Source organism: Lolium perenne, chromosome 1 (assembly GCF_019359855.2).
Source record: "Lolium perenne isolate Kyuss_39 chromosome 1, Kyuss_2.0, whole genome shotgun sequence".
Classification (NCBI taxonomy): domain Eukaryota; kingdom Viridiplantae; phylum Streptophyta; class Magnoliopsida; order Poales; family Poaceae; genus Lolium; species Lolium perenne.
Genome location: NC_067244.2, coordinates 168,220,926 through 168,232,347, shown reverse-complemented (window position 1 = coordinate 168,232,347; position 11,422 = coordinate 168,220,926). Strand labels below are relative to the sequence as shown.

Sequence of the window (11,422 nt, the reverse complement as noted above, 5' to 3'; positions counted from 1 at the left end):
GCCAAGCCAGGAGACCCATAGTGTCTTCCGGACGGGTCAGCCCCAAAGGCCTCCCGTTATACTATTGTCTCCACCAACGACAATCCGGATTCAGGGGTAACCTTACCCTTATATAGTTGTGCGGTGTCCCATGTTAAGAAGAACAAACTACGAGCTAAGCCCCGTCCCACTCCAGGGTAATGTGGTTGCGCGGGTTAATTGTCACGGGTGAATACTTAGGTGCCAAAGTTTTCGAAAACAAGATTTTCTTTCCAACCATCTTTGCCAAGATCCTTTCCTTTCATAAACACACACTTGGGTAAGTCCAACTCACCCAAGGTTTTCAAAAATTCTTTTCAGCAAGGTATTTTTCCAAGGGGGTTCCCAACCTATAGTTTTATGAAGGAACTAAGAGTCACAATGACATGATGCTAGCCATCATACCACTAAGGAGATGATTATTGCGGTGTCAAAAGGGGGTCATACGTGCTTGGGGTAAGCATGTATATGATCAACATAAGTTGGAAGATTCAACAAGGTTCATGATGTTAATCACCATACCTCTAAGAAGATGATAATATAGATGGTCAAGGGGGCATACATGCTCAGGGTGTGCATGCATAAGAGCAACAAGGGGTTCAACATACTCGAGATTAAGTATGCACAACATCAACAAGGGGTTCAAGAAGGGTGTCAAGAGGTCGACACACACAAGATAAGTGGGCATACCCATCACATTTAGAGGGTACACCAAGATCATGGTGTTGACAACCACCATTTACAAAAAGGGGTTTGTCGGCGAGGTGCCAAAGAGAGTAAACATGCTCACGGTAAGCATGCTCCGACAACAAAAGTAGAAATCACACAAGATAGATCGAGAGACAATAATAATAACAAAGTAACCACCATATGAGATTCAATATTCAGAGATCAAGAGATGGCTTGCCTTGGCTTATTTGTCCCTGTACTTTTTCAACTCCATCAATATAAGAATTCCAACAATATAAATAATCTTCTCATCCGATTCCACTTCTTCTTCTTCTCCGGAATTGTTCGCATCTATCGCCGGAAAATATAAAAGGAACACAATCAATCACATTGCATCAACAAGACAACATTCAACAATCAACAACTAACCATGCAGCCAAGGTATAACATACTAAGGACCTATAGATACCACAAAACAACTTTAAGAGTTTTAATTTAGAAAACCCCATTTATTTACCTAGTAAAGGTATGAGTGCATCACAACTTAGCAATTGCCTCTCTCGGTTATCAACATGGTATAAACCAAACATCCCCTGGTAGATAACATCATAAAGAGGACAAAAGCCTTAGTTTGACATCAAATACATTCACAAAACATTTTCAAACATTTTTGGAAAAGTAGAAATCAGTTTTCCCAATTTAATTTGCTCACTTAACACTATACAAAAATAGGGAGCAAACCATATGCCACATCATTACAAAACTTAAGCAAAACAAAAGAGCTAATGTTAGGTTGCAGAGGTCTTGTTTTGCAAGCATAAAACAAAGGTTGCCCATCTCTACTAAAAAGAGTTGGTCAAGGGTTTTAAATAAACCAAAAAGTTTTGCTTCAACAATGCATGTCACACATAATCATGACTAACAGCAACAAATATGTATGAACAGAGACTAATAATATTTTTCCTATATAGCCAGTACTAATACAAGACTAACCCAATTGGAATCACCCAAAAATACTAAACCTACAATTTTAGGAATTTCTTTGAATCTGACTGTACAGAAAACAAGATCTGTAAGCCATAAATCGTAGAAAAATCCTAAAAATATGAGGCCACTTGCATTTGAAAGATAATTAAACAGAGCTGCACACACAATTGGATTTGGGTTCAAATTGTTTCTGAAACTCTCACAAATGGATTTACAAGTTTACTGCATGTCTGTACCATTTGCTTTCTCTCTGGGTTTACACAACAGATAAAAGTTTGAAACTTGTTGGAGAAGATTAAGGAAACAGTCAGTAATCCTACAGAATTGGAATCACTCAATTAGGTTCAAAAATGGATTTTTGGTGATTTAAAAGCTAAGAGCTATGTCTGCAGAACACACAGAACAATTTTAATTCACCAATAATCGTACACAACTCATAAAAATATGAGGTCAGCTGCATCTGGAAGGTATTGAATAGGTGGTTCTTACCCAATTGGTTTCATTCAAAAATTCGTCTCCAGGCTCCTGGTTTAATTCGACAAATTCAGATCTGACCAGATCTTGATCTGTGAACCATTTCAATTTCAAGAGGTCATTCGAAGTGAAACCAACGCCAAAATGAAGGTACGGGAGAGGGCTTTCGCCCACAGTTGAGTTTGCTCAAAAAGGTTTTGTAAAACGGAAGAAATCTAACAAACAGTGATTCTGCATGTTTGCAGAACTTTATTTACCATGCAAAATCCGTAACGAATTTGAGGATGAGACCAACGCCAAATTGTAGATCTTTTCAATACCTATCTGCGGAACTTTGAATCACTGGATTTGGATCTGCACACGAGATTTGGCGGATTTTACAAGTTCATACCAGAATCTGAAACAGCAAGATACAGAAATTACTGCAAGATTTTGGACGAACTTTGGTCAAGAGCTTCAGATCTGAGGATTGCTCAACCTTCTCCATGCTTGGACCAACATGCACCTGCATCAAGATCCAATCTTAGCAATGGAGGAAGAAGAAGAGGAGAGGAAACCAGCTAGGGTTGGGGGAGAAGAGAGTGAGAGGAATGCTCTCATGGGGAGGAGGAGCTTGAGAGAGAAGGAGAGCTGCGGTTTGGTGTGATCCCATGGCCATGGCCGGCCATGGAGCCTTGGGGGAGCTTCAGCTCGTGGGGAAGAGGTAGGAGAGGAGTGTGGGGGAGTGGAGGAAGGAGTGGAGAGTGTAGAAAATGAGCAAATGGGGAGGAGGTGGCCGGCCAAGCTCTATTTATAGAGGGAGAGGGTTGGCTGCCTCCTCTTTGATTGGTGGAGGTGGGTGGCTGCCCATTTAATTGTTGGGTTAGGTGGGAGTTAAGACTTGTAAGAGGAGGAAGTGAGTAGGGAGGGCTGGCCGAAAATCTGGCCATGGTCGGCTCCTTCTTGACAATCACAAGTGGACAAGCAAAGTGCAATGCCACTTCATGAATGTCGACCAAGATTGAGTGTTGGAAGGGTTAGCTAAAGATGGTTTGATGATGTATTAAAATTTGGGAGAGAGGTGATAATAAACATTGGTGCCTATGTTGAAGAATAAAGTACTTTGATCAAATTGTCAATTTGACCAAGAGATGATGGTGGTGATGGAAAAGAATAGAGGAGTGGGATAGGTATGATGAAATATAAGTTGCTCTTCAATTGGGAGTGATTTGGGAGTATCAAATGATCATCCATTTGATCAAGGATTGGAGGATGGAGGGGATACAATGTGGTAGATCAGAGATGTGCATAAGATGTGCGAGAGTTGCCATTTGAAAAAGGATTCATTTGAAAAGTATTTAAAATACCTCGATTGTCTAGGGACAATTGGGAATGAACTCAAGTGGAATGAAATTTGAAAATGTTGAGAGGAAACTAGTTGGGACATAGGGGTTCAACATATTCTACTTACTTTCTCAAGTGAAGTAGAGTTTTCTCAAATTTAAAGTAGACAAGAAATGGTATAGGTACCATAAACAAGTCTTTTGTTAAAAAGAAGGCAATATAGAAAATAATGTTTTTAGGAATCAGTACTAGGTAAAAATGGGATGAGAAAACAAAACCCATTTCAGTTCCTTGTTTTCCTTGAAGAAATATCTTGAAAAGATTTTGTAGAATTAGAAGTAGTTTTGTGATCAAAACTAGAGAAGGAAAATCAATAGGATTTTTGGGAGAGAAAACTAATTTAGGGAGAAGTGTTCTCAAGGGTAGATGGTGGCTACAAAATGTACCCATCATTCTACTCTTGGTTTTGTGAAGATTAAACTTGAATAAACACAAGAGGTAAAATTGAAGGAAGTGATCTAGTGTTGAATTATTGAATAGGGTACACGATCAAGTTGAAGATATGAGCTGCAAGGATTGACTAGGATATGCAAAACGTGGAGGTTGAAGGGGGTGTTGCATAGATGAGATCCATGCATTGAAGTCAACAATAACAGTTGTGAGTGCTTAAAGATCAATTGCCAAAGTCTGGACATTTTAAGCCTATCAACACAGATGGTCGACATGGCCTCAAAACCAACAAGGATGAGTGGGTATAAGAGAGGGATGTAGCTAGGGGTAGATGATCCCAAGTTTTGAATTAAGTATGATTGAGCTATCTTGTACCACAAAGAGGAAGATCATGATGGCACACTCATGTTATCATCAGAAGAAGAGCTTGATGTAGTAAGAAGGAAAACAATTCTTCCTAAGCCACACATGTGTTTTATTTGGTGAGTTGCTGGTTTAACCACTAGAGGTGTTGTTCTTTGAGGTGGCTCAAGACAAAACTCAACAAGCAATCAAGACAATACATCTACCAACAAATCAAGGCAATTCATCACAACAAACAGAACAAGGCAATTCATCTAATTAATCTTTTAGAAAAAAAAAATTGTTCCCCCTAATTTTTGCAATAAGGACAATTAATCAAGGTTGCAAAAGTTGGGGTGTTACAGATCTTCCACCCTTAAAATAATCTCGTCCCGAGATTACTGAGTGTAGAACTAGAGGGGTTGTAAAGTGTAACTAAAGTTAGACTCCATTCTTCTGTTGGCGTGCCGTTGTAGAGAAGGTCGTTGCTTCATCTTCTGGGAGACATGATGGATTTTTGCCGGTGGCGAGCTTCATGAAGAGGTTGACTACTCCATGGAGTTGTTAGACCTGTAGCTTCTTCACGACCCTAGTGGAGCTCACGACTCAGAAAATTTAGTGCACTCCAATGGTGCCTTAGCGGGGTTGAAACTTTTTAGAGTTAGCTTAAATTTAGTGGAAGACGAAGTCTTCCACCCTTAAAATTGTTCACCGGGGAGGGGGCATTAAAAACTGTAAGCTTCGGCCACGGGTCTTGTCGGGCGCTTCTTGGAGCAGTCATTGATCTCCTGTCTTGAGTTGGAAAACATCTTCAGAGGGCGTTGTGTAGTCCATGGCTTCAAGAGGGGTTAGTGCAATCCCAAGTTTTCAACGGTGTTTTATAAAGGTAGAAAATTTTAGGGTTAGCTCCACATTTTAGTGGAAGGCGAAGCCTTCCACCCTTAAGATTTTTCATCGGGCTTTCGGAAAAACTCGGAGCTTCTGCCTTGTGGTCCTATCTGGGGCTTCTGAAGAAGTCGTCGATCTTCCGTATTCAGTTGTAGAATCTTCGGGGCGATGTGCATACCACATCTTCAAGAGGCACTCACGTGTTAACTAACGGTGAGTTAGTAAGTTGATGAAACACCTAGTTGGTATCCATATGAAGCAGCAACAGAGGTCGTCGAAGACAATCTTCAGCTTGAGGGTCGGTGTTGACCGGTTAAGAAGTGAGCGGGCGGTTTACACTTAATCTCGAGTCTCCCGGTATCTTCATGAGCTTCACTTGATGAGGACCAGATGAACCTTGTGATGTAGTTTGGCTTTGATGCTATCGTCCTCTCAGCTTGTTAGGCGGTGTGTTAGAGGGTATTTTCAAGAATATATCCTAGAGGTTAGCGCGATGTATACTTCCAGGTCAGACCAAGTTAGTATGTCTTCTCGCAGGGGTGCAGTCACTCTTGAAGGTAGGGGCTTCTATTTTCTTGGCGTAGTAGAGATGCTTCAGATGACGTTGAAAGTAGTCGGCGTAGATAGGGGTCTGAGTTAGTTTCCCTGACGGTTGAAAAACAACTACTACGGGTTTAGAGTTAGAGCCTTCCGTTCATCTACCCAACTAACTAGCAGTTAGCAATACATCGGCGAGGCAAACTTTAATCCTGTCATAGCATGTGACACCCATACAACCATAACCGGAGACAAAATACCACTAACAGAGGCTACTGGTATTTTTCCTAGATGCACAGTAACAAAACAAGATCAACACAATTGGAATCATTCAAAAATATTTATTTTTCAATTTTTGAGACTCAAAATACTAACCAGAAACAGTGATCAAGTTTTATTTATTAAAAATGGCACAAAAATCCTAAAAATACAAGGTCAGTGGCATCGGAAAGATAATTCCATACTGGTTCTAGTGCAATTGGAATCACATCAATCGGAGCTACCAAACTATTTCTATTAGCAAAACAGTACTGTGGCAGATTTCCATTTTTTTTTTGTTTCTGAGAATTCAAACAAGTAAAAAAAACGGGAACGTCTAAATAGCCAGACATACCCGCCCACACCACACACATCCCAACACTCAAGGCAGCACACTAGGGAACTACAAGCAATCATCAATCCAGACATGGTACTCTAAGTACCCGAGAAATTCCTAATGCGCGGGTTTATCTCAATCAAAACGATTGAGTTTGTCCTATCCATCCTATTGGTCTGGGGCTAGTCACATATGTCGACGTCTTCATATCGTCAGCATCGGCTTCAACTTGGATCCTTGTAGCAATTGGTAGTGAAGGGGTCGGGTGTTGAGTCATTGATGTTGAGGCGAAGGAGAAAACATTGTAGAACTTCTAGTCTCGACATCCCGGAAACATGAGGTCTTCGAAGAGGTAGCTGTTGAGGTGCTCCCGAAGTCGATATCTTCTCGTGGCTGGCCTAAAAATTACTAGTCAAGAAACTGAGAACTTGATCCCTGACGACTGCAAAAGTGCAAGTCCACGGAGGAACAAGGTCAGATCTTTGACAGACTTTGGAGATAACCAAAGACAATGTTCTTGTTATTCTTTTATCTACACACTAAGTCGGCCTCCAATCTTCAATAGTTGTTGTTGGAGATACGTGAGACTTCATAAAAGGTTGATCCATCTTCGACTTTGAGTCTCCGGGTCTGAGTTGGGGACACCGTCCAATATGTAGGTTTGAAGTGGATGAGACAATAGAGTATGGATTTTCAAACCTTTTTATAAAGCGGAGAGGTAAGAATTTAGAAGCTTTGAAGAAATAAGAGGAGTAGGAGCTATGCTTCCGACTAAAGAAATTTTTTTTTTCGTAAATAGTTTTGTCCAAGTACTTATTTCCTAACTAACGTCCATGCTAACTAAGGTCTCCTACAGTCAGGATGGCTCTGATACCAGCTCTGTGGGGACCCCGGACTAGCTGTCCGAAATACCCTGTTATGTATACAATTCACGATCCCATGATCAGTGCGTCGTGAACACATAACCGAACTGATATCAAATTACACCATCCATTACAAAGCGGAATAAGAAAAATTACAATAAGGTCTCATGACCAATATATACATAATAGCCTCGAAGGGCCTAACTAAACATCAGAGTAGCATCATCACTTCAACAGCGCGGAGCCCAAGTCATCTGCCATAACCCTACAGGCAACTGACTGGGAAGACGTTCCTAGCTCGCATAGACGTCGCCAGCTCCTTCTTCATCTGTAGAGTTCCTCCAAGTCTGGCCAAGTAAATAGCCAGGGACAAAGCCGTGAGTACATTTGAATTGTACTCGCAAAACCATCAAGAAGGTGATAACAATTCTAACTAAAGAAGACAAGAGAGGAAGAATAGTTTCTCTTGTGGATATAGCATGTAGAAGAGAAGAGATGTTTTTGGTGGAGATAGCATCCCAACTTCTCGATTGAAGGGGACACTTCAAGAATTAATCTAAGACATCTCTATATCTCTATTGAAGAAAATACTTCAAAAGAGGGACTACAACATAAAACACTAGGGAGGGGGTAACCCAATTTGTTTCCTTTCCGACCATCTCCATATGGTCAACCAAACCATTCACGTACCCTTCCGGTACTCCGAAAACAAGTTCCTTTCTTTCATTTTCCAAACAATTTTTGTAAACCAAAAACTCATCAGGCTAAGCAACAGCCATTCCAACCGTCCATGACCGCGGACGCGGCTATTCGAATAGATTTGACTCTGCAGAGTTTGCACACTTTCCCCACAAGATCCGCGAGTTCATCATGTGGGCATCATCCCCGCATATCAACTATGCCATGACAAAAACTCGGACATAGCCTTTCGCCTATTCGTCTTAGCACGGGATCCTACCCTATGGAGTATGTACCTCCCCGGCACCGTGGCAGCGCACCTCACCTTGAGCGTGGCTCCACCGCCAAGCCAGAGACCCATAGTGTCTTCCGGACGGGTCAGCCCCGAAGGCCTCCCGTTATACTATTGTCTCCACCAACGACAATCCGGATTCAGGGGTAACCTTACCCTTATATAGTTGTGCGGTGTCCCATGTTAAGAAGAACAAACTACGAGCTAAGCCCCGTCCCACTCCAGGGTAATGTGGTTGCGCGGGTTAATTGTCACGGGTGAATACTTAGGCGCCAAAGTTTTCGAAAACAAGATTTTCTTTCCAACCATCTTTGCCAAGATCCTTTCCTTTCATAAACACACACTTGGGTAAGTCCAACTCACCCAAGGTTTTCAAAAATTCTTTTCAGCAAGGTATTTTTCCAAGGGGGTTCCCAACCTATAGTTTTATGAAGGAACTAAGAGTCACAATGACATGATGCTAGCCATCATACCACTAAGGAGATGATTATTGCGGTGTCAAAAGGGGGTCATACGTGCTTGGGGTAAGCATGTATATGATCAACATAAGTTGGAAGATTCAACAAGGTTCATGATGTTAATCACCATACCTCTAAGAAGATGATAATATAGATGGTCAAGGGGGCATACATGCTCAGGGTGTGCATGCATAAGATCAACAAGGGGTTCAACATACTCGAGAGTAAGTATGCAGAACATCAACAAGGGGTTCAAGAAGGGTGTCAAGAGGTCGACACACACAAGATAAGTGGGCATACCCATCACATTTAGAGGGTACACCAAGATCATGGTGTTGACAACCACCATTTACAAAAAGGGGTTTGTCGGCGAGGTGCCAAAGAGAGTAAACATGCTCACGGTAAGCATGCTCCGACAACAAAAGTAGAAATCACACAAGATAGATCGAGAGACAATAATAATAACAAAGTAACCACCATATGAGATTCAATATTCAGAGATCAAGAGATGGCTTGCCTTGGCTTATTTGTCCCTGTACTTTTTCAACTCCATCAATATAAGAATTCCAACAATATAAATAATCTTTTCATCCGATTCCACTTCTTCTTCTTCTCGGAATTGTTCGCATCTATCGCCGGAAAATATAAAAGGAACACAATCAATCACATTGCATCAACAAGACAACATTCAACAATCAACAACTAACCATGCAGCCAAGGTATAACATACTAAGGACCTATAGATACCACAAAACAACTTTAAGAGTTTTAATTTAGAAAACCCCATTTATTTACCTAGTAAAGGTATGAGTGCATCACAACTTAGCAATTGCCTCTCTCGGTTATCAACATGGTATAAACCAAACATCCCCTGGTAGATAACATCATAAAGAGGACAAAAGCCTTAGTTTGACATCAAATACATTCACAAAACATTTTCAAACATTTTTGGAAAAGTAGAAATCAGTTTTCCCAATTTAATTTGCTCACTTAACACTATACAAAAATAGGGAGCAAACCATATGCCACATCATTACAAAACTTAAGCAAAACAAAAGAGCTAATGTTAGGTTGCAGAGGTCTTGTTTTGCAAGCATAAAACAAAGGTTGCCCATCTCTACTAAAAAGAGTTGGTCAAGGGTTTTAAATAAACCAAAAAGTTTTGCTTCAACAATGCATGTCACACATAATCATGACTAACAGCAACAAATATGTATAAACAGAGACTAATAATATTTTTCCTATATAGCCAGTACTAATACAAGACTAACCCAATTGGAATCACCCAAAAATACTAAACCTACAATTTTAGGAATTTCTTTGAATCTGACTGTACAGAAAACAAGATCTGTAAGCCATAAATCGTAGAAAAATCCTAAAAATATGAGGCCACTTGCATTTGAAAGATAATTAAACAGAGCTGCACACACAATTGGATTTGGGTTCAAATTGTTTCTGAAACTCTCACAAATGGATTTACAAGTTTACTGCATGTCTGTACCATTTGCTTTCTCTCTGGGTTTACACAACAGATAAAAGTTTGAAACTTGTTGGAGAAGATTAAGGAAACAGTCAGTAATCCTACAGAATTGGAATCACTCAATTAGGTTCAAAAATGGATTTTTGGTGATTTAAAAGCTAAGAGCTATGTCTGCAGAACACACAGAACAAGTTTAATTCACCAATAATCGTACACAACTCATAAAAATATGAGGTCAGCTGCGTCTGGAAGGTATTGAATAGGTGGTTCTTACCCAATTGGTTTCATTCAAAAATTCGTCTCCAGGCTCCTGGTTTAATTCGACAAAGTCAGATCTGACCAGATCTTGATCTGTGAACCATTTCAATTTCAGGAGGTCATTCGAAGTGAAACCAATGCCAAAATGAAGGTACGGGAGAGGGCTTTCACCCACAGTTGAGTTTGCTCAAAAAGGTTTTGTAAAACGGAAGAAATCTAACAAACAGTGATTCTGCATGTTTGGAGAACTTTATTTACCATGCAAAATCCGTAACGAATTTGAGGATGAGACCAACGCCAAATTGTAGATCTTTTCAATACCTATCTGCGGAACTTTGAATCACTGGATTTGGATCTGCACACGAGATTTGGCGGATTTTACAAGTTCGTACCAGAATCTGAAACAGCAAGATACAGAAATTACTGCAAGATTTTGGACGAACTTTGGTCAAGAGCTTCAGATCTGAGGATTGCTCAACCTTCTCCATGCTTGGACCAACATGCACCTGCATCAAGATCCAATCTTAGCAATGGAGGAAGAAGAAGAGGAGAGGAAACCAGCTAGGGTTGGGGGAGAAGAGAGTGAGAGGAATGCTCTCATGGGGAGGAGGAGCTTGAGAGAGAAGGAGAGCTGCGGTTTGGTGTGATCCCATGGCCATGGCCGGCCATGGAGCCTTGGGGGAGCTTCAGCTCGTGGGGAAGAGGTAGGAGAGGAGTGTGGGGGAGTGGAGGAAGGAGTGGAGAGTGTAGAAAATGAGCAAATGGGGAGGAGGTGGCCGGCCAAGCTCTATTTATAGAGGGAGAGGGTTGGCTGCCTCCTCTTTGATTGGTGGAGGTGGGTGGCTGCCCATTTAATTGTTGGGTTAGGTGGGAGTTAAGACTTGTAAGAGGAGGAAGTGAGTAGGGAGGGCTGGCCGAAAATCTGGCCATGGTCGGCTCCTTCTTGACAATCACAAGTGGACAAGCAAAGTGCAATGCCACTTCATGAATGTCGACCAAGATTGAGTGTTGGAAGGGTTAGCTAAAGATGGTTTGATGATGTATTAAAATTTGGGAGAGAGGTGATAATAAACATTGGTGCCTATGTTGAAGAATAAAGTACTTTGATCA

General features: G+C 41.1%; 2 long non-coding RNA genes across 4 annotated transcripts; both read right to left on the bottom strand.

Moving 5' to 3' along the window:
- Positions 1-663: 663 nt before the first annotated feature.
- LOC127312075 (uncharacterized) lies at positions 664-11,166 on the bottom strand. Of its 3 annotated transcripts, none has more exons than XR_011744516.1 (4): positions 10,756-11,163; positions 10,571-10,667; positions 10,329-10,405; positions 664-1,038 (listed from the first exon to the last, which is right to left on the bottom strand). It is a non-coding gene; the product is annotated as an uncharacterized lncRNA (long non-coding RNA). The 3 variants fall into 3 exon arrangements; XR_011744532.1 differs by lacking the exon at positions 664-1,038 and adding an exon at positions 9,189-9,203 and having other exon boundaries at positions 10,756-11,166; XR_011744525.1 differs by lacking the exon at positions 664-1,038 and adding an exon at positions 9,228-9,445.
- On the bottom strand, positions 7,255-9,183 carry LOC139830955 (uncharacterized). Its single transcript, XR_011744533.1, has 2 exons — positions 9,092-9,183; positions 7,255-7,493 (listed from the first exon to the last, which is right to left on the bottom strand). It is a non-coding gene; the product is annotated as an uncharacterized lncRNA (long non-coding RNA).
- Positions 11,167-11,422: the final 256 nt, after the last annotated feature.